The sequence below is a fragment of the Chinchilla lanigera genome, unplaced genomic scaffold, assembly GCF_000276665.1.
Source record: "Chinchilla lanigera isolate Chin_1 unplaced genomic scaffold, ChiLan1.0 scaffold00064, whole genome shotgun sequence".
NCBI classification, from domain to species: domain Eukaryota; kingdom Metazoa; phylum Chordata; class Mammalia; order Rodentia; family Chinchillidae; genus Chinchilla; species Chinchilla lanigera.
In genome coordinates, this window is record NW_004955465.1 from 10,024,966 (window position 1) to 10,029,216 (window position 4,251).

Genomic DNA, 4,251 nt, shown 5'->3' on the forward strand with positions numbered 1-4,251 from the left:
AGGAGAAGGAGAAGGAGAAGGAGAAAAGAAGAAGAAGAAGAAGAAAGGGAGGGAGAGGGCTGACCAGCTAAGCAAAGGAAGGCACAGAACCGGATTCCCCAAAATGCCTCCAGTTGCCCAGATCCCAAGAAAAACCCTCGTTCTAAATGCCTGGAGCATGGCTTAGAAAGGTGCCCTTATCTAAGGCTTCATATTATCTGAGGATATTATGCCAGGTGCAGTGAGCCACTCACAACAGACAGATGTGCCAGGACTGCACTCATAAGAGGGGCGCAGAGTCATCACTTTCCCAGAGACAGGAAGTAGGATGGGGGCTGGGGACAGGTCAGGGAAGGGATGGAGAGCCGCTGCTTCATGGGGACAGAGTTTCACTTTGGGAAGTTTAAAGAGTCCTGCAGACGGACGGTGGTCATAGCTTCCCAACAGTGTCAGCGTCGACGTCACTGACTGCACCCTTGGAAAGGGTTAAGGTGGTGAATTTGTGTTATGTGCATTTTACCACAGTTAAAAATCAGAAAACAGTAGGCAACGTTTACCCTGGGAGGTCAGTCATCTTGGGTATGTATTTAACCAAGGAACCCCATCACACTAACGAGGTTCTACATACATTATTGCCCCAACTATAGTCAGTCCTTCTCCAAGAACTGAGAAAAATTTACAGTTTTGACTCCACAAAGATTCTATTTTACAATTCTTCACTCTTCTGAATCCTTTTCATTTCCAAGAGTCCCACTAGGGTCAACTTCTGGACACTCAAACCCACCACCCATGGCTTCTCAGTAGAGGAAGAACCACAGTGAGTGGTTTTACTTTTTGTAGGTGCCATCCTAAGCCAAATCTGTCTACCCTCTCTGTCTCTCTGAGCGACCTCATGAGGGAGGCATAGTTATCTCAACAATGGGCCAGGAGCGCAAAGATCAGAATGGGTAAGAAACTTGCCCTGGGCCCATGTGTTTGGTTGGGTTGAGACAAGAATCCAAGGTTGTCAGCTCCCACGTGGTCCACAGAGCTTCCCTGAACTTTCTTTAATATCAAGAGCATTGAAATTCAAATTCCTGCTCTTGGTTCTGACTCCTAGATTTATTCTCCCAACCATTTTGGCACAATATCGTATGGCCTCATCTATGATTTGAATGCTTACATCCTCCCAAATTCATATGTTGAAATCCTAACCCCTCAAGGTGAAGGTATCAGGAGGGGAGATTTTAGGAGGTGATTAGGTCACAAGGACTTTTCCCTCTCGAATGGAATCAGTGCCCACATGAAAGAGCCGTAGAGAGTCGTCTTCTCCTTCCACCATGTAAGAATGCACAGAGAGGGCTCCACCAATGAAGGACAGAACCTCGCCGGACCCCAAATCTGCTGGCACCTTGATATTGGACTTCCTTCCTTCAGAACTGTGAGCACCAAATTTGGTTTGTAATTTACTCAGCCTAAGTTATTTTGTCATAGTCACCTGAGCAGGCTAAGATAGTTTCCCACCCTATCATATAACAACAGTGAGCATCACCAGGAACCTGGCACACATCAGGAACTGCACGGCGAGCTTTAGATATTTGTGTTTGTGCTATAGGGAGGTATGAGCATTCCCTTGGTGTCACCATGCAATTTGTCATTGGTTCCGATTGCAGTGATCTTCCCACATGGCTCTTCCGCTTCCTTTGTGCAGCCCAGGGTGGTCTGGAGAAGGTATTTAAGGCTTGTCTTAGAGTTAGACAGGATGTGTCAACATGCCAAACTCTGTCACCTACTGCTTCTCCAGTATCCTTCTCTGCTGACCCCTTCCCTCTGGGCCTCCCACAGGGCTAGGTTTCCAGGCCAACAACATCAACACCAAGAACAACAGCAACTTGACACCTCTGCATACATTAAAGCCCCCAGGTGTCTGCTGACTGGAGGAGCCCCCAGTCTCCCAGATACTGTGCTATATCTGACTCCAAGCCCATCAGGAGCTGAAGAACAGGCCAGTCACTACCTGCATCCTCCTCGCCACCTGCCTTCCTCCCGCACAAATTCAGGAGGTGGAAATTCTTGCAGCCAGTTGCAAGAAAACTGTCACCTGCTCTTCCTTAATCAGTCCAACCTGCCCGGCTGAGATCGGGGTGAGGACAGAGAGAGCAGGTCTCATTAAAGTCTTGGTGGAAACTTTAATAGCTGGCAAAAGCACAAGCTAAATGACCTCTGATCTGGTTCGTGGGGTCGGGATACGTTGTCTTGTCACAGTTGGAAACAGAATCCTTCTGAGATGGTTGGAGAGCTCCTGCTCCCAGCAGCCCACTGCGCTGCAGGCCAACCCCGTCCAGCCAACACACTCCTCAGGAATAGGCTCCCCTTGTTGCCCCGCATTTATCACAGGAGCCTCCCCAGAGCTCTGGTCCAGGGGCCTCTGAAGATTCCGAGTCTCCAGCCAAAAGTTGGAGCTAGACAAGATCCCTCTCCTGGGAATTTGTGTTTTGGACTAGAGATTCTATCCATCTCAATGAGTGGATGGAGTATTATCGTGGACTGATCAGGCCCACGACCTTTTAAAGGAGTGAACCGCAAAGTCTGAAATAAAAGAGGTAAGTGGCATGATTTTTAGGGCTCCAGGAATGTCAAAAACCCTCTGACGGAATTCAGGATTCCCTGGGGGTTGAGACAAAGAACTTCTCCAGGCAGCCACATTCAAACAATGGAAGGGGAATACTGAGGCCCGTGCAGGACTTGGGAGTCAGTTCAAAGACTTCTCCAAGTAATAAATCTTCCCAGTGAAGAGGACTGCCTTATCTCTAAGGCTGGCAGCTTCAGTGCTCTGGAAGAGGGGTGTCAGCAGCCCGTGTCCTCTGCTACCTCAGCTGTGGTGATCTTGACTTCAGAGCACCACGCATATGCTCTTCCAGCACAGCCAGAGGGCCTGTGTTCGGCATCTTAACCCCGTATAGCCCGGCCTCCAACAGGCTGTGCCAGGTGGACTTCAAAGCAAAGTTGGCAGCCTAAGGAAGGTGGCGTGAAGACCTTCAGCAGGGTGTAGAGTCAGGGGCAGTCTTGAGGGGCTCATTTCCTGATCTAAAGTTCACACAGGTGCCAAGGGAGAGGTGCTGGGGCTGAGGTGTCCTGTGTTCGAGTCTCCTCTCCTGGGGGGCCTCTCCGTGTGTGCTCCTCCCTCCTGTGTGCACAGAAGACAGGGGGATGGACACCTCCTATGGAAGCAGGGAGAACACACACACACACACACACACACACACACACACACACACACACGGTGGGGAACAGACAGAGCAGGAGGCATCATCAATAGTAGAAATCAGCAGCATAGATTAATGTTTGAGTTGAATTATGAGCAAAAACATTGGTTTTAGGCTCTGCATTCACTTATGGCAATCTAGTTTAAGGTAACAGTAGCTTACTAAAAAGAAAGATCAGGGTTGGGAGTGTACTCCAAAGTTGGGGCATGTACTTAGCATACTCAAGACCCTGGGCTCAATCTCAGGAAAGATGAAAAAAAAAATAAAAAAAACCAAAAAACCAAAGGAAAGACAATGTGAACATCTCACACATAAGAGAAAAATGTTGAAAAGGCATTTCCATGGCCAAAAACAGGCCTTCGGGGGAAGGGGAACAGGACCCCAGAAAACTATATGCAGCTTGCTGTGGCACATACACTTACATTGTTAGAGTCAAGATCTTGAAAGTTTCCCCGAAGATGTGTGTGTGTGTGTGTGTGTGTGTGTGTGTGTGTGTGTGTGTCTTGGTGACCAGGCTAGAATGCTTTTGGAGGGTGATGGGCTTTGTAGAGGTGGGCCTGAAAGAAAATTAGATTACAGCAGATGTTGTGCCCTGGAAAGGTATAGGGGGACCCTAACCCCTTCTTGTCTTTCACTTCCTGCCCACCATGCGTAAGAAGTTTCCTCTGTCAAGCACTCTCACCTGACTCACCACCTCTCCATAGGCCCAAGAGCAATGAAGCTCACCAACCACAGACTGAACTCTGAAACTGTGAGCCAAGATAAACCTTTCTTCCTGTGATTTGTTTGTCTCTGACATTTTGTTACAGCAAAGGAAAGCTGACACATAGTACACAGATGTGCCTCACATGCACACATACATGTACACATATGTGCACATATACCTTCATTTACACATGCATGGGCACACCCACTAGCATACTTGTATACACTCAAGTACTTGAGTTCATGGCAAAGGCAGAGAAATGAGCCTTCACCTATACTCAGCCTTTCTTAGGTTATTTCTGGAGTTCTTTTGATGGTCATA